This window comes from Gorilla gorilla, chromosome 14, assembly GCF_029281585.2.
Source record: "Gorilla gorilla gorilla isolate KB3781 chromosome 14, NHGRI_mGorGor1-v2.1_pri, whole genome shotgun sequence".
Lineage (NCBI taxonomy): Eukaryota > Metazoa > Chordata > Mammalia > Primates > Hominidae > Gorilla > Gorilla gorilla.
The window spans coordinates 43,330,665-43,354,020 of record NC_073238.2 but is presented as its reverse complement, the minus strand read 5'-3'; the positions used below and the strand labels follow the sequence as shown (position 1 = coordinate 43,354,020).

Here is a 23,356-nt window from a genome sequence, read left to right as displayed (position 1 = left end):
TGTCCAAATGAATGGTGAGGAAGATCAGCGTTATTTCTGCCCCCAAAGAGTTTAAAATCTACACAGGATATGCTTTTCTGTTAAAGTAGAATCACAGATCACCACTAAACCATTCTATTCAAGGTTGACATTGTTTCATCCACTATTATGAGTGCATTTTATTAGGCACTGGGGATAGTGGATTTTAACAGCAACAAGGTTCTGCCCCATCACCACTTCCCCCAATGGAGACTTGAAGTCTTCCACACTTTCCTCCTCATTCATCAAGAATGTGCAAGCACACGTGCACACCACACGTGAGGCTACTGTTATGTTTCACCTGAAACAGGTTACATGGCAACGTGGCCACCCACTTGTTTTCCCTTCATCCCTGTTAATATGTTGTTTCATATATTAAAAAGAATATGAGGGCTGGACACAGTAGCTCACACCTGTAATCCCAATGCTTTGGGAGCCTGAGGTGGGAGGATCACTTGAGGCCAGCCTTGGCAACACAGCAAAACCCTATCTCTATTTAATAAAATGTATATGTTACAAAGCAAAATAATATAACACGTGACAGCCCATCACCCAACCCAAGGACACCTTGCAGCCATCCTCATGCTCCTCCTCACTGAAGCCCTCTGTGTTTCCAACTTAGAGATCTCTTTTCTTTTGCGTCTATACATAAGCATGTAAACTTTTTTACATACATAAGATCATTTCCTATAAGCTGGTTTTTGTTCCATTTTTTAAAATTTGCCTCTTCTAGCCCATACCCCAAGACACATTAACATCTAGATCTTTCCATTTCTTTCCCCATGTTTGCATGATCATGGGAAAATACAGAGTCATACATGTGCATGTGCGCTTGCATTTCCCTACCACACTGCTCTTCTGTTCTTTCCACGACTCCCTCACTGTCCTCATCCTCCCCGCTCTCATGCTTTTTCTCCTTCTCCATCTTCTACCAGCCTTATCTCCACTAAGCCAGTAGCACCCCCTGGTGCAGCCTGACACCAATATAGCCCTCAGCCAAGTTGCTCATACCCTGATCACAGTCTTCGTTTCCTGACACAGAAGGGATTCTCAACAAACCCTTGTTTCTTTGTTTATTCAATTTTAAAAGCGTTTCCCTTGAAGATACACATGTTCTCTAAGCACAAATACAAAAAGCATGTAGGCAAATCAATAAGATCACAGTTTAAAAGAATGCTGTGCTCTCTGGGATGAGAAACGGGTATCTTGGAAAGTCAAGAAGGGCAAGAAAGTTCATAAATATAGGCCATCCGCAGAAGGGAACTGCCTCTAATTTTCTGTGGGCAGAAGTATAAATATGCAGCCAAGAGCCCTCTTCGGTTTGAATTGTTGAAGCTGGGAGAAAGAAACTTCGCTCAGCAGAGACAAACACACAAAGCACCAAAGTCCACAACATGTAACATGATTGCAAGAAAGTGACAAAGAAACATAAAACCAATGTCATGCTAGAAAGAGTTCTATTTTAATTTTTAAGGAACTACATCATAAATGTTCTTTATCTTTGTCAGTAAACAACTGGTACTCACTGGTAAGGGGACAGAAAGAAAGCTGGAACCTCCTAGGGGCCCAGTATTTTCTCAGCCATTACACAAATTTGTTTAAAAAATTGAGACAGTATCTCATTCTGTTGCCGAGGCTGGAGTGCAGTAGCACGTTCATAGCTCACCACAACCATGAACTCCTGGGCTCAAGAGATCCTCCTGGGTCAGCCTCCCAAGTAGCTGGCACTACAGGTGCACACCACCACACCTGGCTAATTTTTTAATTTTTTGTAGAGATAGGGTCTTGATACATTGACCAGACTAGTCTCAAACTCCTGGCCTCAAGTGATCCTCCTATCTTGGCCTCCCAAAGTTCCAGGATTACAGGCATGAGTCACAGCACCTGGCCTAAAATTTAATTTTAAATTAAAATTACACAATTACAAGTCTTTAATATTCAATTTTAATTTAAGTTAGGACACTTAATAATACTTATAGCAGGCCTGCAGAGACAGGTCTTCACATCCCCTTGCTTTTTTTTTTTCCCACATCCTGGTAAGGAAATGAAAGCACAGAGAAGGTAACATTCCCAAGGTCACACAGCTCATGAGTGGCAGAGCTGGGACACATTTAGAAAGCAGAAGCTGTAAAGAAGAAAAGCTGCCCATGAATGGAATCATACACCACACAGGAAGAACAAAAGGAAAACACACTATTGTAAGAACAAGAATAGAAAAACAAAACCGGAAACCAACACGTGGAAGTTCATATAAGACAGGAAAAGCAAATTTAAAAACTTTCTTCAATTTTATCAGGCAAAATTATATACAGGAAGTCATGTTTCCTGTCAGCTTCCCTCCTCCTTATGTGGCTTCACGCGTCTCCCTCACTCCAGCTCCCTCATCCTGCCATAAGACAGCGGCAAAGTAAACACAAACACGAATTTCTTTCCGGATCTAAATTTCAATCCAAGGCCTTCTACTAAGATAAACGTTTTCACAGAATATATAACATGATCATAAAAGTTCAAACTTGTACATAATACAAGACTGTGTGTGATTAAATAAGACATGCAAATAGGTCAACCAATGGTACAAACCCCTAGTTGAGGTGCATTTTCCCAGAGTGAGACATGTAACTTTCATATGCCTCAGATCTATTATTACAAAAAGTTAACAATGATGGCCTTAGAAGTAATTGATATTTTATCTTGAAAAAAATCAGTTAGTTAAGTACTAGCTTGAAAGGAATGTAAAGATCTAGGCTTATAACCTACCTGATGCTTAAGAGTCCTCTAAGTGGCTTCCCCTGGTTCTAGGGCCAGAAAACTCACCACACATCTGGGCAGGGTCTCCGTTGGCAAGCTCTGCCTCTCTACAGCACAATGAGGCAATTCTTCCACCAGATGACCTTTCAGGTATTTACAAAGAGCTATATGCTCCCTTCCTCCCAAAACCTATTCTACTCCTTGTCAAAGAACTCAGATTCTCCCAACTGTGGGATTAGCTTTTGAAAACTCCCACCATCCAAACAGCTTTCCTCTAAGTACACAGTGTAGCACCAGGGAACCTGAAGTCCCTCCTAAACAAGGTGACCAGAGCTATGCACAATACTTCAATTCTAACTGCACCATCTAGAGTCATAAGAAAGCAAGCCTTCCGTTCTCTTATACTTCTAACCACGCATTCTAAGAATGACCTCCTCATGGACATATAAATCACCCTCTAGTTTCACATCATTAATTAAAACACCAAAGTACCATATACGTTGTCCTAAACTCCACTGACTCAATCCGAGACATTTGTAACTGGCTTTAGCACCCATGGGTGGGACCATAAAAATATACTTCTCAAACATCACCTTGCTGGTCTCAATGCATCGTTCTATCCTTTTAAAACTTGTGGAGCCCATCCTTAATTTTTCATCGAAAATATCTGCAATCCATTCTTGTTCCCATACTATCGTGGAAAAGCTAAGAGTTCCTTCTACACTATCATTCATTGATAATTCACTGATAAATCACTCATTGGTGTCATTCATTGACACCAATGTTAGGAGAACACAGCAGGGGACAAAACAGCAGCCCCCCCAGTGCCAAAAGGATGTGATCCCGCAATGCTTCCACAATGCTCATATGATCAGCACTCCTCAGGCACCCCTCTGCCCACCAGTCCCTGCAGCCACTGTGTGTGCCCCCATCTTGTCCACGAGGGCATCATAAGAAACTCTGTCAATCATGACGCTGAAATGTTAGTAATTGTAACGTTGCCTCTCATGAAAAAATAAAGAAAATGAAAGTGAAGAAAGACAAGAAAATGAGGCTGAAGTACCATGACCGGTCCTACACAGTAACCTACAGTTGTGTAAGGGCCATTGTTTATTTTTCATAGTACTCATAACTCACCAATTATCAATGCTTTAAAAAACCTAAGGCTCAGCATCAGGGTTGCTAGCATGAAGCCAGAGCATCACATGCTCTCCTTGCTCAAAACAAAATTGTATCTGCCCATCTTTCATAATCAGGCACATCTTCAGCTCTCCTGAGCTCACAATCTCTGATAATGGTTTGTGAATACACATACATTTCTTTTTCTTTTTTTTTTTTTTTTCCAGGGGGCAGGGGCAGGGGGAGGGGCTGGAGACCGAATCTCACTCTGTCACCCAGGCTGGAGTGCAGTGGCGTGAGCTCAGCTCACCGTAACCTCCACCTCCTGGGCTCAAGCAGTTATCCTGCCTCAACCTCCTGAGTAGCTGGGATTACAGGCGCAAGCCACCACGCCCAGCTAATTTTTGTATTTTAGTAGAGACGGGGTTTCACCATGATGGCCAGGCTGACCACAGGTGATCCATCCACCTTGGCCTCCCAAAGTGCTGGGATTACAGGCATGAGCCACTGGGCCTGGCCAAATGCACATACATTTCTAAATCATGAAATCATGAAGTGAAATGATAGCATCTACACACTCATATAGAATTTCTTCATCCATTTTAGCCTTTGATTTCCAGTGACCCATGTTTTTTTTGGTGCAATACAGCATGAAAGGCATTCCTGAATGAAGGGAAACTCACTGGATCCACCACGGTGCCATCCAAGAATATCACCCTGAGTGGCCCAGCCCAATGACAGGCTAAAGTGACACCTCTCAGCTTGACATTCAAGGTCCAATGAGCACTGGGCCTACATGTTTCCAGATTTAATCCCCTTTACTCTTCTACTTAAAGTACATTTGCCCTGTAAAATCATCCTCCTACCCAAGAGCTGCAGGCTCTAAGCATCAAAGTCCAGCTCAAAGGCCACCTACTTCATGAAACCTTTCCTAAATTCTCTCCTCTCCTCCCTTCCCCCACCAAAAAGGTAGAGGTGGAACTAGGTATTCTCTCTCTGTGTCCTGAATCCACAGATCTTTCCTTTTGGAACTGTCATATCATGCTTTTTAATCATAGCCACGTACATCTAAAATAGTTAAGTGTGACTTTTTATTACAGTTATATGTGACTCATTATTATCGTTACATGTGTCTTATTCCCTTTATGAAATTATGAGCTCACTAGGCTGAAGGTTAATACCACAGGCACTTCTGTTTGCTACGTAATTTCTGGGACAGCACTTTGCACATAGTAGGCACTCCAGATGAGGTAATCTCATCCTAACTTCAGCTCAAAAAGGTGAAATGTTCACTACAATGTGAGTCCTTTTTTTTTTTTTCAATCTTTCAAGATGAAAATTGTAAAGCCACCCTTCCCAACTGAGCAACTGGTTAGATGTCCTCCCAAGAGGGCCATATCAGAATATCCAAGTAAGAGTAGATAGAAAAGTATATTCTGATCATCAGTTTGATTTGTATTTGTCATAATACTTTACTTTGAAAATAAACTGAAGAAAATGTGGGGGATGTTTAAGTTATTAAAAGGAGGCATGAGTTTCGAAAGATTGAGAAGTACAGTTGTACAGCTCTCCTTAGCTGCCAGGTCTGCTGTGTAATGCTTTATCAGTTGCGAATTTTCATATGTACATTCAACCACCATGCCTGTGAATGTAAATGCAGGTTCATCTGACTTCATAAAACTTATTTGCCAAAGGAGTTCCAACTACAGCTCCTGCCATGCAATAAGTTACCCTGTAGAACTTTAGGATACAGAAAAATGAACAGAATATGAACCCAAAATTCAAGGGTAAATATAACAATGCAAAAAAATTCAAAATCCTAGCTTTCAAAGTTTAGTTGGCATCTCTACTGGGCAAGTATTTGGTGCCTATAGTGTTTCGCCACATTTAATAGGATAATTGTATATGTAGTTACATATTTATGTATAAGTCAATGTATTCATCTGAAAGTCTCCTGGTAATAATACCTCCATGTTTTCTCCAGTTGTAATTACTTAGGAATATTCAGGTTCTTGGTCTTATTTCATAATGTTGGGTATGTTTATTCTCAACAGGCACAATTATAATCTAACACTTGATGCTCTGCACACTAAATGGAACTTACGAGTACAGTGTCCTTACAATATGGTTAAAAACTGAATTATTCTTTGGGAGATGTTAAAATACATATTCAGGGACTCTGCAGCTATGTATGGTGTCACATAACACAAAATATAATAGCACTCTGGAGCCTGCTTTGTTCTCTTTATCTTATGTACATAACATGGGTAGCATATCGCATTCTATTCTAATATATAAACAGGACTGTGTTCAGAATATCTTTTTTATTGAGGTAGCAGAGGCTCTTTTTATTTTACATAAAATGAGTAGAAAGTAGTAAAGAAGAGTAGAGTAGAAAGAGTAAAGAAGAATATATACATGAGTAGAAAGAATAAAGAAGAATATATACATAAATGAAATGCTGCTATTTCCCCTCTACAGAGGACCAGGAAAGGGGGTAATGGTTTTTCTTAGTTTAGATCAAGGTGATATTTAAACAAAATATTATGTTCATTGATATTTAAAATCTCCCCCAATAAAAATGCTGCATGTTTCTCCAAAAGAAGTTTCATTCACATTTGCCAACAAAAAGCATTTCAAGCATACCCTTAAAAAAAAAAAAAGTCCTTTCCAGGGGAGAATTCCACCCAGAAAATAAAGAGCATTCATTCCTTGCCTATTGCGCTTAATGTTTATTTTGTTTTGTTTTTGTCTTGGATGATATTTTTCCAAAGTGGAACTACTTACATTGCCAATTATAAAAGAAATGAATTGGCCAGGCATGGTGGCTCATATCTGTAATCCCTGCACCTTGGGAGGCTGAGGTGGGTGGATCATGAGGTCAGGAATTTGAGACCAGGCTGACAAGCATGGTGAAACCCCGTCTCTACTAAAAATACAAAAATTAGCTGGGTGTGGTGGCGTGCACCTGTAATCCCAGCTACTCAGGAGGCTGAGGTAGGAGAATCGCTTGAACCCAGGAGGCGGAGGTTGCACTGGGCTGAGATGGCACCATTGCACTCCAACCTGGGAGACAGAGTGAGACTTCGTCTAAAAAAAAAAAAATAAAAGAAGAAGAAGAACGAATCTTCATTAGATATAAAAAAAAGAAAAAGTAAAAATATAGTATTTTTGATTTTTTGTTTTTATACACATGGAATGAGTTCTATAACCCCAATTTTTCACTTTGCATGTCATGTTCTTCCTCCCATATAAATACATGTAATAAATACTTCATCATGTTTAATAATCAATTACACTATAATCCGTTCACCAGTTCCCCTTATTGTTAGAGTTTAGGTTGTGTTCAGTTTTTGTCTTGTTAAATAACTTTTCACAGAAAATCAGTGAATGCACAACTTTATGGCACCCTTTACTTCCTTCAGATAAATTCCTAAAGGCAAAATCCCTGTGTTAACGGGTATGCACATTTGCATCTTTATACAGAACTCTTAAGCTCCAACATGGGTTTTTGTTTCATTTGCAAGTACTTCTCCAGTGCCTAGCAGCGCCTGGCACAGAATGAGTACTCTGTAATTATTTGTTGAATAAATACCTACTACCCTCAAGAGAAAAACATGCCACTCTTCATTCTATCCCTCCATTTCCCCACTTCCCGCTCCATCCCTTTTCTTGAAAAAGTCTTCCTAATTAGAATGATCAGAGCACCTAATTAGAATGACCATCATTCAAATTGGAACACTCTTTTCTTGCTCAGGATGTTATTCTGCTTTTTACTAAAGTATAATTTACACACAGTTATCATCATTTTTACTGTACAGTTTTGCGAGTTTTGGCACACAATCTTGCAACTCCCACCACCTCAATTATAGTTCTATCATCTCCAAACAGTCCTCCAACCCATGGCAACCAATGATCTGATTTCTGTTTCTCCAGTGTTGCTTTTCCAGAATGTCGCTTAAATGTAACCATACAGCAAGTGGGTGGCCTCTGGGTCTAGCTTCTTTCCCTAGCACAGTGCACCTGGGAGTCATCCCGGGCACTGTGTCCATCAGTGGTTTGTTCCTTTCTATGGAGGAAGAGGAGTCCATGCAGAATGCATCTCCCATGGAAGCCACACATCTCCTACCATGCTCCCGGACTTTGCTCTTGCTTCTCTAAAGAGCCATTCTCCCTGTACATGGCAGCGAGGGGAACATCTTGACAGGTTAATCAGATCAGGTTATGTTTTGGCTACAAAATCCCCACTGGCAGCCTTAACCTGGCCTGCATGGCACTGTGAAACTTCCCTCACTCTCAGCTCTAGCCACCTTTGCCTTGCTGTCGACACAGCTCTGCATGTGCCATGCCTGACTCCCCAGACTCTAACATTTTAGCCCTTCTGAGGAGGGGCTTTCCTGGATGGTCCTCCTCTACCCTCAGTCAAAGCCCCTTGTCATTTCTTTCCCAGCCTTTAACAGCTATTTTATGTGTTTGTTTATTGGTTCATTGTCTTCCTCTCCCAATAGAATAAAGGTAAGGATGGTAAGTCCTGCTCACCACAGATCCCAGTGACCAGGCTAGTACTCCACACACTGCAGGCACTCAATAAATATCTGTTGAATGAATTAGTATGGTGTCATCATTAAGCTTTCCTAATTTATTTAGCTTTCTGGGTCATGTCTTGCTAAGAGTATATTAATCACTGAATGTTAGAAGTGAGAAGAAACAGATATTATTAGTTCAGCCCTCTTGTTTTATAAATGAGGAAACCACAGTCTTGAGCAACTGTGTGAATTACTCAAAGTCCCACAGGTAGGCCCTGTCAACAGCAGGGTGGGGCCTGGCTCCTCAGCCCCAGTCTGCTGCTTATTCCCCTTCACAGACTGCAGCCTGTGTGGAACAAGGCCTCCTGGGTTAGGGAGGCGAGAAAAGCAACGCAACGGCTCTGAGATGGACCTGATTTACTGAGCATCGAATCGCTTAAAACACACAGTGTAAGGAGCAATAGGAAATGAAAGATAAAGAGAAGGGTCCTAATCCTTGGAGAAACTGCTATCTCCTGAGGGAAAATGATATGACGTACATATAGCTAATCACTAATAAAAGCTAGACAGGGTATAATAAAATATGCCATTAAATAGAAATATGAAGTACCATGTAATGGTAAGAAAAAGACAGAAATTCCAATTGAAGGGGTGGGGAAATGAGATCTTTGCGTCTTCCTGCAATGTAGGTATGTGTGTGTCTGTGCACGTATATGTGTGTGTGTGTGTGTGTGGATAGTTTAACAAAGTATCAGGCTGGCCTGCGGCCACTCACACACATGGAAGGGCTGTATCATTCAAGGTCTGAGTACAGGATTTGTAAGTGATGCCAGAGTTACATGTCCCCTTTAACCCTAGCTACCCATTTCCTTTTTAGTTCCTTGTTATTGCCCGGTGGTGAAGTTCTAAAGAAAGGAAGCCACTGGGAAACTCAAATCTGTCAAACACTGTTTGCTCTAAAAAACGATTTCATAAGGAAAGAGGGTAAAATAATACCTAAAATAAAGCATGGGATTGATCTATGGACTTTAACTATCTGCAACCCTATCTGCTTACCAGAAAAACTGAGCGTTATCTGTTCTGGTGAAGGAAGGCAATTTTTTTAAATTTAGTTTAAAACACTGGCAGCTTCAAATGGCAACAAAAACACTGGCTTTGACCACCAAGAGTCGGTGACAAATTCTCTGCCATTACTTCATGAGACAGGTTTGAAAAGCCAACATATTGAAGATTAATATGCCATCTACAAAATAACAGATAAGATCCAAACTGCTCCAATACCAATGTTATGTGCTTGTGCTCATTAACAGAAGACCGAAAAAAGGAGACACGGACTCCAAACGAAGAGAAAAGGAAACACCCTGAATTACAGAAAAGACAATGTATTTTTCCTATAGGCATTTCAACTGGCACCTCAAGAGCTGAATCACACAAGGTTTTTGTTGTCTTGTCACAGGAGTAGGCAACAGTGCTTTTAAAAATGGAATTCAAGTGTATGTTTGCAGGGCACACACTTTTCCCTTCTGCAGTGGCTACTTGGCCTAGTAACTCACACCTGGTTGCTTCATAGCCTCTGCTACCTGCCTGGCACCTGAACGCAACTGAGGTTGGACCCACTCTTTTTTTTTTTTTTTTTTATTGAGATGGAGTCTGGCTCTGTCGCCCAGGCTGGAGTGCAGTGGTGCGATATCGGCTCACTGCAACCTCTGCCTCCCGGGTTCACGCCATTCTCCTGCCTCAGCCTCCCGAGTAGCTGGGACTACAGGCGCCCACCACCATGCCCGGCTAATTTTTTGTGTTTTTAGTGGACATGGGGGTTTCACCGTGTTAGCCAGGATGGTCTCGATCTCCTGACCTCATGATCTGCCTGCCTCGGCCTCCCAAAGTGCTGGGATTACAGGCGTGAGCCACCGCGCCCGGGCTGGACCCACTCTTTTAGCATATCTCTTTCTAAGTAGTCACCTGCCTATTAATATAGCACTGTAGTATTTCACTAATTTATTCCCTTCCTAATTTCTAACCACAAACGCCTTATATGAATATTCCCAACAAACCCTCTCCACTTCTTCCTTCCTACCACAAATCCGATGGCCTTATTCTCCTCTGCAATGTGGACACGCTGGACTGAGTAGCTGCCGGAGAATCCCAAAATCCACCTGAGTAGGTGGGGAGAAAAGCTAATTCCAGGGAGGGCAGCTGATTCCCGGGAGTTGGCGTGAGTCGGGTTGGTGCAAACTGAAAGGGCAGCACGGGCAGTTACTCAAGCTCCTCTGCTAGGCCACTCTCCACCAAGCTTCGCCACATGGGTTTACTTCAGAGCAGGAGGCACGCTTGAGCTGCACGCCCTTGACTCTCTTCCATACGCCTTAGACTCACGGAACGGATGGAGGTGGCACAGGACCCTCCCTTATCTACAGGACTGCAGGCTATAAACCTCAGGGGTTGTTTGCTATCTGAAAGGAAGAAATAAATCATTCTAACATCATCAGGAGTGAAGTGAGGTTCACTTACAGCTCAAAAGCCTGCCCCAGGTCACTTTACACAGGGCTCCTTCAAATTTCTTTTTATCCTGAAGGTGAATTTCTTTTATCTTTCATCAGAAGCTCATATCCTTTCTTCTGTCAAATGAACTAGATCCCTAGAAGGATGAAGCTGAATATGTGACACCATGATGCAACCAGAAAACAATTAAATAAATGGCACAGGTGAGTGCAAAACCCTCCAACTAAATGGAAAGGTATACACTTTCATGTTCCAGGGCCCGTCCTAAGACTCTATATTTTCATTAGTTAGACTTTGTAATGAAGAAAGCATTTTGGATCAGAAGGCTTGGAATATATTTAAGGAAGAGATAAGGAAATGAAAATAAATTAAAAAGAAAAACCATATTATTCAGTTAGGAACCAACTCAGCCCAGAAACATGAAGGAAAAATAAATGATATATGCTGGGGAGAATGACTGGTTTTTCTGTTCAACTGAGATAAATGAATAAGATTGCTTTGGATAACTTGTAGTAATCCTCCAATATTTCACCAAAGATTGAAGAAAAATAGTAAAAGATATTTATATTCCCAACAAAATTTAAGAGTATTTTTTAAAAGAGTGGCATGTTGATGTGTGTTTGAATAGCACCCAATCTATAACGCAAGGGGGGAAAACTGTCTTGCTAGCATTTTCAGGATGGCGTTTAGGATTCACACATCTTCATTATCAGAATAGACAATTTCTCAAAGCAACAAAAATCAAACATTCTCAAAAGCACAAACCTGAGTAAGTATGAATTTTCATGGGCATGTTTTAAATATTTAAAAATCGCTTTAGAAATTCACTGTTAAATACCCAAACACATCCATTTTAATCAAAGACACTCAAAGAAATTCCATAGATCTCATGCTTCTTATTTTTTAAATAAAATAGTTAAAAAGCTTATTAGTCAATTTGGTTTAGTGATTCAGTCACATCCTCTTACATGTACAACATGTATGCATAAGTGTTAGGCATGAGAAGGGGAGGAATGATGCTAACGCGTCCTCTCTGGCAGGTGGTCCTGACAGCTTCCAGGGAGGCTCCTGACTCCAGGGGCACCTCTCCCAGGGGCAGCTCTCCAGGACCGCAGCAGCAGCCCACACAGTCCTCCACCATCTGACTGCTGGGACTAGCATAGCTATACACTGACTCCCCTTCTCCTGACCAGAGAAATCTGTTTCAAGTCTACTGTTAGGTGGTCTTTCTAACTAAAGTGTGAGGACAGTTCTGACGGGGTAGGAGAAACCAGGACTTCTGATCAACACAGTTCTCAGCTCTCAATGGGAGCACTCACTGATGTCGAAAGGGATTGTGATAGAGCAAGTAAATAGGAAGAAAACCTCCCCACAGCAGGGGGACAGAACTTCCCAAGCAGACGGACAGGCTGAGAGTGTGGTCCGCATGTGGTGGCCTTCTCAACCCCAAAGGAAAGAAGGAAAGGGGTCCTAGCCTAGAAAAGGCCAAAGCCCTGTAGGCCAAGGACGTGTTAGGAAAGTGGCAAGGAAAGGGGGACCCTTGAGATGGTAAGTCCTCTGATTAATGTGAAAAGAATAAAGTAATGCTGGACAAATTATCCCAAGACTCCATTCCCCACCAAAAGCCAGATTTTGGTTCCAAGGAAGCTGGAGGAAAAGAGAGAAGAAAAAGAAGAGCAAAACTCCAGAGGTATTAAAGTAGAAAAAGATAATGTATTTAGGAAAGAGGAAGCATTCTGTGTGTGACTGTAAGTGTGCATGTGTGTGTCGGTAAGCATTTTATAGCTTTTTTTTTTTTTTTTTGAGACAGAGTCTTGCTCTGTCGCCCAGGCTGGAGTGCAGTGGTGCGATCTCACCTCACTGCAACTTCCACCTCCTGGGTTCCAGCGATTCTCCTGCCTCAGCCTCCTGAGTAGCTGGGACTACAGGCACGTGCCACCATGCCCAGCTAATTTTTGTATTTTTTAGTAGAGACGGGGTTTCACCATATTGGCCAGGCTGGTCTCGAACTCCTGACTTTGTGATCTGTCCCCCCCAGCCTCCCAAAGTGCTGGGATTACAGGAGTCAGCCACCGTGCCTGGCCTTTATAGCTTTTTATCCTCCGCACTCTCAACACCTATTAGAGCAAAGGCATACAACACATAATATGTGGCCCTAGATTTCAATCAGCTTTTTAATGCCTGATTCTTAAATATGAATGAGTAGCAAAAAATGACCAAATATGTAAGAAAGACTTGAAATGAAAAAAGGCACTAAAAAATAAAGAAAACATAAGAAAACCTTTTAAAAAGATTTTCATTCACAACAATATATTCATTCATTTTGGTTTATAGTTCTGTAAGTTTTGACATATACACAGAGAAACCATGAACACAGTTAAGATACAGAACAGTTGATAATCCCAAAAACTTCTCTCATGTTACCGCTTTGTAATCAGCTATTCTCCCTGAGCCACTAGCAAATATGACCTATTCTCCATCCTTATAGTTTTGTCTTTTCCAGAATGTCATATCAATATAACCAAACAACAAGCAGCCTTTCAAGTGTGGCTTCTTTCATTTTTCATATGGATAAACCTAGATTATATTATACTATATTATTAATATTATTGATATATCATTAATAAAAGTAGTTGGATATATTTATTATAGTTAATAGTAATAGTGTACAATACATATTGCATTCAAGGTTCATCCATATTGTCACATGTACCAATAGTTTGTTCCTCTTTATTGCTGAGTAGCATTCCATTATATGGCTGTACCATAGATTGTGTATTCCCCACTTGAAAGACAGGAGAAAATATTTTTAAATTCTAATTAATTTTTTCAGAGAGATAAGAATGTCCATAAAACAAGTATAGGGTGCTATAGAAAGAGACAGGGAATAAACAGGTGCTTATAGAAATAAAAAATATGACAATTAAAATGTAAAAATCAAAGAAGGCATTAAAGTCAAGGAAATCTCTCAGAAATTAGAACTCCCCCCCAAAAAAAGAAACTAAGAGAGAAAAGATAAAATAATTAGATGATCAACCTAGGAGCTCTAAATTCTAACAGATACACAGAAAAAAAAAGAAGAAGAAGAATGGAGAAAACAAAAGGAGAAAATTACCAGGGAAACAAAAGAAGAAAATTCTCAACACTGAAAAACACAAGACTCCCAATTAAAAGGGCCCACCAAAAGTCTAGAAAAAAAATTACAATATGCAAAGCACAGCATCAAGTAATTCCAGTGTCCTAGGAACAAATGGAAAGCCCTAAATCCTCAAAAGACTTAAAATAAATCACATATAAAAGGAATCACACTGGCAACGGATTTCTGAACAGTAAAAGCGAGTATTTGGTAACACCACGAGAAAAAACGATTTGCACCTAGAACTCCATATCTTGCTAAACTATCAAATCAAGGGTAAATACAGAATAAATACATTTTCAAACACGCAAAAATTCAAATATATGTATATTCCCCAAACCTCTAAAGAATATGCTTCTGCAAAATGACTATGTAAATGAAGAAGACAGGGGAGCCAGGACAGATGAACCAAAAGGAAATGGGTGGTGGCCAGGCCCAGAGATGAACCAGTTCAGATTGGAACAGAAAGACAGAAGGCGGTGGAAAGTAGATCCAGCGAGAAAAATGCAACTGATGGTCCTGAGGTGCTTGGATGATTGCATTTATTAAGTGTTCCAAGAGGTTTTGGAACTCTTCTCTAAGTGACAGAGAGGATGTTTCTTCCTTGTTTGTCTCTCTAAGATAAAGAAACCTTCCAGAGGAAAGCCCTGCAGGCTTTTCCCCTCCGGACAGGAGATGGGGCTCTGGTGACTGACTTGGCACAATCAGGAGTTACTGAATCAAGTGGCAAAGGGGCGAACATCACAACAAAATCAGAGTTCAGCCAGCAATGAGAAAGAGGAAATGGCTATTGGGCAGCAATTAGCAATACCAGCCTCATGTGGCATTTACTAACTCCAGTGGGGGGGATGTTTCACGACAAAAGAAACCGATCATCATGGTACACTAATAAGAATATCAACAAATTACAAATAATAATCATATATGGTTGACGCCTGAACAATGTGGGAGTTAGGGGCACCAAGCCTGTGCTGTTGAAAATCCACAAATAACTTTTGATTCCCCCAAAACTTAAGTATTAATAGCCTGCTGCTGAGCAGAAGCCTTATGGATAACACAAACAGTTGATTACCATATATTTTGTATGTGCGTTATATATTGTGTTATTACAATAAAGTAAAGCGAGAGGGAAAGAAAATGTTATTAAGGAAACCCCAAGGAAGAAAAAATATGTTTACTATTCATTAAATGGAAGTGGATCATCACAAAGGTCTTCATCCTTGTCATCTTCACGTTGAGTAGGCTGAGGAGGAGGAGAAAGAGGAGGGGTTGGTCTTGCTGTCTCAGGAGTGGCAGAGGCAGAAGAAAACGCAAATAAATTTAAGTAGACACACAGTTAAAGTAAATAGTTACTGCTAATTTACCCAAATTTTGGAAGTCTGAAGAAAGGGATATGTTTAGTAAGAATATGCAGTAAGACATCTGAATTCTCCCCTGCTGTAAAGATAACTATCCAAAATTGATGAAATCAAAAGATAGAAACAGAGCATCTTCTTAGAATGGTGGACCTGGGTATCAGAAGAATCAGTGAAGTTATTTGATATCTGTTGCCTCTGGGGAGTAGGAGTTGAAATGGGAGGGGTGGGCAGACAGAGGACTGCAATTTCTTATAATAAGCCTTTTATCACTATAATAAAAATTTAAACATTTAAAACAACTGTTTTCTTATGATACAATTAAAGAAAACTATAGCAAAGTGTGAAGGTTTAGATAATTTTAATGAAGGATTAAAGCTACAAACCCATTAAAAAAATCTACCTTGTGATTTTCCAAGTTTAAATTGAAATTTTAAATTTAAGGAATCTAAGAGGATCACTGTATTGGATGCCTAGGAACACAACAGATTGGACGTTCTTGCTGAAATAACAGGACATCTGAATTGAAGCTGAATCAGTGGGAGGAAAGACACATATTTCTTGTGTGTTCAGAGACCAGCAGACCCCAGATTCACCAGGGGTCGAGCAGGCAGATGAGACCACATCCCCTCCTGTCCCTGAGTTCAATGGATGAAGGACTTCCAAGAAAAGCTGAGCTACTTTAAACTGCAGCATCAGAAGAGAGTCACAGATTTAAAGATTGTCCAGTTGCCTGTGGAATGGCAACTCAGGATGTTTCTGAATTATCCAGCATGTTCTGTCAGGTAGTGTGCTCCCTAGAAGACACAGCCCTCCTGTCATAAAGAGATACAAAAACAAACAAACAAACGAACAAACAAAAACCTGCCTATTGTCAGGCCTCTCAGGATGCCTTCACAATGGCCACCATCCATACAAAGCAGAGGTAAAGGAGGTGCTGGAATGTGGCACCCTCTGCTTTGGATCATGGTTCTGTCATCCTGTGGCTATGTGGTAACTCACTAATCTCATCCTGTGTCCTTAGCAGCATTCGAATGGACCTAAAAATAGAGGCTTGTAGCTTTGTTTGGAGGACTAGGAAAAAACGTATATAACACACTTATTCCATAGGGGGGTTATTAAATAAACGGAGTATATATTATGTCACTGCATTAAAAAACTATATGTTCAGATTCATTGCTATGTACCTTGTTGATTGGGCCACAGAAAGGAGTAATGCCCAGAGACGTAAGAAGGAGTTTTGTTGCTGTTTGTTTTTATGTGTTCCTAACAGCATCTGGTGCAGAGTGCTCTGTGCCCGCAACTAAACTTTTGCAGCACCTGGGAAGATCCTCCACTGGTACCCCACCCTTCATCTACCCACTCTCAACCCCAGCTTACAGCTGCTCCACGTCCACCTACCTTCTGGTTTTGCCCTACTCCCCTCTCCAGGAACTTGCACAGCCCCTCCATACAAGAGAAATATTTAGTCTCTGTTCTAGAATCCAAATCCCTACATAGTAAGGGACTGGTGAAAGTGTCTGAGTCAGAACTGCATCTTTAAAAGAGCTAGCTACAATCAGATAAGAAAAGAATTGTTACAATGGGCCATCTGCCAGAACATGGAAATAGTTTCATCTTCAAAACTCAAACGGCAATACTATTCCTTTTCAACATTACATCCATGGAGCATATTCCTAGAGAGCAGATTCTGTGTTCAGCAGAGCCTTACAAGACACAGAAGTACTTTGGTGCAGACTATGTCCTAGGTTAACAATACCAGGTTAGTTTTTGTGAGGAAGAAGCAGGTTTGCAAGATATTCGTATCATTACTAAAGAATAACAACAGACAAAAATGTGCCTGGTTCACATGTGCTAAAGTCAGTACGGAGTTCCCTACTTCCTTGTGTCCAAGACGACGGCTGCACTTTCTCTGCCTGTGCCTCGCTTACAGCACTTAACGCCTTTCCCTGCTTACCGCCATTGGTTATTTCTGTATATGCTTCCTCCTGACTCCTCTCCACCCTACTTTGTTCCCAGGACTTGGCTTCTCTAGAGGGCAGGGTCCTTGTCATTTAGCATCTGCAGATCCCTTTCTGTACCAGAACTTTCATGTAACAGACACTCAACAGAACTTTGCCAAGTTCATAGATAAATCATCATTTACGATTTGGAGATGGGCAAACACTGGGATCAAAGCCCTATTTGTGAGTTCTTGCCCCTCTGCAGCTGCTGGGCCAGCACTACTTCCCCTAAGAACTCCCAAGCCCCTCTCTGGCCCACAGAAACCTGTGTGGGGCCCTCGACCATAATGCTGGTGGCTGAGTACTCATCACTGACCACAGGAGCTCCGCTGCCAAAACTAGGTCCACTCACTCACCCTACGTACATTAAGCATTGACCTGATGGCAGAAGTGGCAGGGGTTGTAGGAACAAAGACATGCTAAGACAAGATCCTACTGCAGAAAGGGGTCTGTGAGCCCATGCTGATCTCCATGGCCTCATTGGCTGCACCATGGCAGGCAGGAGGTGTTGGTGAAGTCCCTCTAGAGAGCAGCCCTGAAGTCCTCCTTTACTCTGCAGAACCTGCTCATCAAGCACTCGACAACTGCACTCCTCTGAATTCCTGTGCATTTTATTTATTCCCTTCCCATGATCCTCATCACTTTCTACCTTGTACAACTATTTGCTATAGGCTTGTCTCTTCTTCTGTACTAGGCTTCCAGCTCCTTCAGACGAGGATCCCAGCCCAGTTCACCTCCATATCCTTCATAACACCCAGCAAAGGGCCTCACCCATGGCAGGTTCTCAGTTTGTATTTGCTGAAAGAAACATGCATGTTTAGTAGGCATCAGAAATTAAAACCCATCACATTCTAGCAAACTATTTTTCTGGCAAGCTAAACTAACATGCTAAAATATTATATTGGGCAACTTCTGATGATACACATAGTCTGGAAACTACCAAGTGTTGCTTTTCATTACACAAAAGATCCCTGTTTTCTTCTCAATTTTGCCTGCTTTGTTGTCAAGGTAATAAATCCCATACTTCAAGAATCTATGTTACAAACATTCACTTAAAGACCAGAATTGTAAAAAGGTTTGTCTACTATATAAATAAGCATTTCATGACTACAACTACGCATTGGGAGTATTTTGAATATATAATACTATATAGAGAATGCTGTAGGACAGGACTTTCAAACTCAAATCAATTTAATGAGTCACGGCCAGCATTTTTTTAAATGAGAATATATACAAACCATCAATTTATTACATTTACATGGATAAGAATTGTTTTCTGAAATCTTTTTCAGTTAATGCATGTACATGCATGCATGCATGCACAATACATGTGCGTGCCCATATATCCTTTCTGAGTTGCAGACAGAAAATGTCAAAGCCACATTGTAGAATTATTTGTCATTGTTTCAGGCTGGCAGGAACCAAACCAACTTCCTACTTTTGGGTAATTCTGTGTGGTCAGTCCTGGTGGAGGCAAGAAACCTACACTCCATAAAAGTAGCAAAATGAGGGAGCTCCTCACTCTTTCTTTCCCCTGGGAAAGTGAGCCAGTGTTGGCTAAATGGGTGCTCTTACTTGAGCCTTTGAATCTGAAACACATGACATGAAGACTATGATGATGGTGAGACTAGATGAGAGACAGCACCTGTGAGCAGCAGCTGCAACCAAGAGTGGCAGCAGAGCCATCCACGGAGGCTGTGCCAGGGCCACAGGAGCACTCTGCCTAGTTTGTTCCCACTGCCCATGCCCAGTGCTCCCTTGCTCTTGTCCATCACCCGGGTATCATCCATGGCCTTCCTTTTCTGCACAAAGTGACCTGAGAAGACTTCTCTTGCTCACAACCAAAAATATCATGCTAAGGAGTCTGGCCCCTATTCTGCAGGAAATGGGAAAACACTGGATATTTTTAAACAAGAAGAATGACATCTGGTGATACAGTACTAGATATGTCGAATTAGAGACCAGAAACAGTTGGGGCAGAATAAATAGCTGGCCCAGACCAGGACTTGAATTAGGACACAAAGTGTTCAAGAGGAATCCCACTAACATGCTTGAACTACATTTAAAAGTGGAAGAAGCGTATAGGAGAGGGAATTCAAGACTATAAGCTGAAAAGATCCAGTGAGGCTAGCACAGAGCATGGCTAAGGGCATGGACTCCCTGGACTTGAATCTAGACTTACCAGCTGGATGCACTTGAGCTGGTTACTTGATCTATCTGTGCCTCAGTTTTGCCATCTGTAAAATGGGAACAATGATAGTACTTTACTCAGAGTTGCTTCATGAAAACTAAATCAGTTAATTTATGCAAAAGGTTTAGAAGTGTTAGGCACACAGTAAGCAGCATGTAACTGTTTCTTAAATTAAAACATTAAAACAAAAAAAGCCCCATCCATTCCAATCTCTATAGCAAAGCTGTTGCTTCGGGTCTAACTTGGGGCGTGAACTCTCAGTGTATTGCTCTTCTTGAACTATTTTAACTGTACTTTTAGTTGTTTATAGTTCTATAGGGACAGGCTTTCACAATAGGGTTGGTGCGCAATTGGAGTCTAATCTTTGAATATCTTACATTCCTATTCGTGAATTTATCCACTGCTAAAGTTCAATGGTGCTCTATTACCTAGCATCACTGGGGAACTAAGTGCACCAGATAAACTGATTTTCTAGCAACTGAAGCATATTTAAGAGCCAATGCACTTTAAAGTTTGAATTATGTTAAGAGGGAGCTTGTAAAATGTACTGTAGAATTCTCTAGTTTCTGAAAGGGTGCATCAAAAGTAATCTAATATTTTCACGGTGACTTAAGGTGACCATTTTGAACATTGGTCACTGAACTCAGCATGACGATCTAATGGAGGGATTAACTGCTATGATTTAAAGATCTGTTTGCTCCTAAACTATTTGCTCAAATATGACTGTATGAAAGCCCTTGCATCTCACTTTTTACTTTAATTTTCCCTGCATCTGTCCCTGCTATTAACTGTTACATCCTGCAACTATCACTATTTCTGCTTCAGAATAGAACTTTTCCTATTTTTGTATCATCTGAAACCACTTTGTAATAGATAATCAAATTCTGTATAAATTGAAAAGCATATAGTATATAGTATATATGGGTATATAGTGTATCAATTGTGGTATAAGCAGGAAACACCAGCCAAGAGCAGAAAACGTATACTATACATTTTGGGAAATCCACTTAGCCTACCTTCTAAAAACTGTTCCCAGATGTTTACTATTAAGACAGCTGAGGCTGCCAAAAGAACACGGTCATTTTGCTGAGTGATCAGTGACAGCTGAAGTGAAGGAAGGTAGGCTCTCCCTAAGCCCCAGACGTATGTATAATACAGCCCACTCACAATATCTTCACCGCATTTATTTCCTATAACTGCTGTAACAAATTACAACTTACTGACTCAAGACAACACAAATTTATTATCTTGCAGTTCTGGAGGTCAGAAGTTCAAGATGGGTCTTAAAAAACAAAAGGCATGGCACTGGCAGGGCCGCATTCTTTCTGGACACTCCAGGAAGAATCCATTTCCATACCTCTTCCAACAAGAAGCTGGAGAAATGTATCCCACAAAATGTGAGATACAGAGGCCACCTGAATGCTTAGCTGTAGCCCCCTCCTTCTACTTCAAAGCACATCAGTCCAGCTTCTGTTTTGATCATCACATCTCCTCCTCTGACTTTGACACTCCTGCCTCCCTCTTACAAGGACCCTAGAGATTTCATTGGACCTACTCAGACCATCCAGGATAATCTCTCCAACTCAATATCCTTACCTTAATCACATGTGCAAAGTCCCTTCTGCCACATGAGGGAACATATTCACAGGTTCCAGGGACTGGGATATGGACATTTTGGGGGGGCCACTGTTCTGCCTGCCACATCAGCATAGATGTTGAACAGATCTCAAGCTTAACTTGCACAAAGCTAAACTGCTGATATTTCTGCTCACTCCCACCACCTCTGTCCAAAGCTGCTCTACCCATATCTGCCTGCATTTCAGTTGATGGCAAGCTCATCCTTCCATTTGCTCAGGGCAAATAGCCTGGAGTCACCCGACTCCTCCTTTCTCTCGCATTCCACGTGCAACCTGTCATCTAGTTCTGTCAGGTATCTTTTAAAAAACAAATCCAGCATCTGACTATTTCTCCCAACCTCCATAGCCACCACCATCAAAGCCACCATCTTTCCTCAGTGAGATCCCTGGAACAATGTCCCAGATCCCATCCTGTGGTTTATGATGAACCCTATAGCCAGAAGGATCTTTTTAAAACTGGAAATTAGATCATATCACTCCTCTCTTCAAGACCCTCCAGTGGCTCTTCAGCTCACTGAGAATAAAAGCCAAAGTTCTTATGAGAAGCATCCCAGCAAAAAGGGCAAGAAGAGCAGTTTTCCAGGTACTGAATGCTGCTCAGTGTGGCCTGAATAATGACTGTGAGAGGGAATGAGAGATAAGCATGTGCATATGGGCAAGGGCTGGCACCCTCCTTACATTAAATAGCCTGATCCTATCCTAAGGACTGTAGAACTCTGCTGACAAGTGTTCAGCGGAACTGGGGAACAACCATCTCTGCACTTTGGGAGCAGAGCTCTGGCTGCAGCCTGAGGACAGGTTAGAGTGGGCTGCGTAGAAGGAAGGAGAAGGACTGGGAGGCTATCAGAGGTATGCAGTAAAGAGAAGACAATGGCAGCAGACGGAAAGGAGAGTAAAAATATTTGTGGCTATTTAGGAGAGAGAAGTGGCAAAACTTGGTGATGGCTCAGATGTGAGGTCAAGGGTGACATCCAGGTCCTAACTTAAGTGAATGAACCTGATATATTTAAAGCGCTAAAAGAAAAACACTGTCGGCCAGGCACAGTGGCTTATGCTTGTAATCCTAACACTTTGGGAGGCCGAGGTGGGTGGATCACCTGAGGTCAGGAGTTTGAGACCAGCCTGGACAACATGGCGAAGCCCTGTTTCTACCAAAACTACAAAAAACATTACGCGGATGTGGTGTCGTGCACCTATAATCCCAGCTACTTGGGAGGCTCAGGCAGGAAAATTGCTTAAACCCAGGGGGTGGAGGTTGCAGTGAGCTGAGATCACGCCACTGCACTCCAGCCTGGGCAACAAGAATGAAACTCCATCTCAATAAAAAAGAAAAAAAAAGAAAAAACACCGTCAACCAAGAATCCTATGGCCAGCAAAACTGTCCTTCAAAAGTGAGAAGAAAATTAAGACATTCCCAGATAAACAAGTCAAAGAATTTCATTACCACTATACCTGCCATGCAAGAAATGCTAAAAGTAGTACAACTGCTATGGAAACCAGTATGGAGATTTCTCAAAAAACTAAAAATAGAATTACCATATGATCCTCCAATCCTACTACTGGGTATACACCCAAAGGATGAAAGCAATACATCCAAAACATATCTACTCTCCCAAGTTTACTGCAGTGCTATTCACAGTAACCAAGGCATGAAATCGACCTAAGTATCCATCAACAGATAAATGGATACAGAAAATGTGGTAGATATACACAATGGAATACTATTCAGCTATTAAAAAGAATGAAATACTGTCATTTGCAACAACATGAATGAACCTGGAGGACATTATGTTAAGTGAAGTAAGCCAAACACATAAAGACAGATACCACATTATGTCACTCATATATGGAATCTAAAAAAGTTGGTCTCATAGCAATAGAGAGTAAAATAGTGGTTACCAGAGGCTGGCGGAGGATGGGGCAGAAGAAGATAAGGAGAAGCTAGTCAATGGGTACAAAGTTACAGTTAGGAGGAATAAGTTCTGATTTCTATTGCACAGTAGGATGACTATAGTTAACAATAATACAATCTATATTACAAAATAGCTAGAAGAGAGAATTTTGAATCTTCTCACTACAAAGGAATGACAAATGTTTGTGACTGATTTGCTAACTGTCCTG

At 41.2% G+C, this 23,356-nt stretch overlaps 1 protein-coding gene across 9 annotated transcripts in view; it reads right to left on the bottom strand.

The window, feature by feature from the left end:
* The window catches only part of MTUS2 (microtubule associated scaffold protein 2), a 694,372-nt gene that overhangs the window by 489,279 nt on the left and 181,737 nt on the right, over positions 1 to 23,356 (bottom strand). For 5 of the 9 annotated variants that reach the window (XM_055359741.2, XM_063697237.1, XM_055359735.2 and 2 more), the window contains exon 3: positions 19,590 to 19,644. The exons of the other annotated variants lie outside the window; for them this stretch is intronic. The gene's annotated coding sequence lies outside the window, so the exon portion shown is untranslated. The remainder of the gene's footprint in view (positions 1 to 19,589; positions 19,645 to 23,356) is intronic. 9 annotated transcript variants of the gene reach the window in all.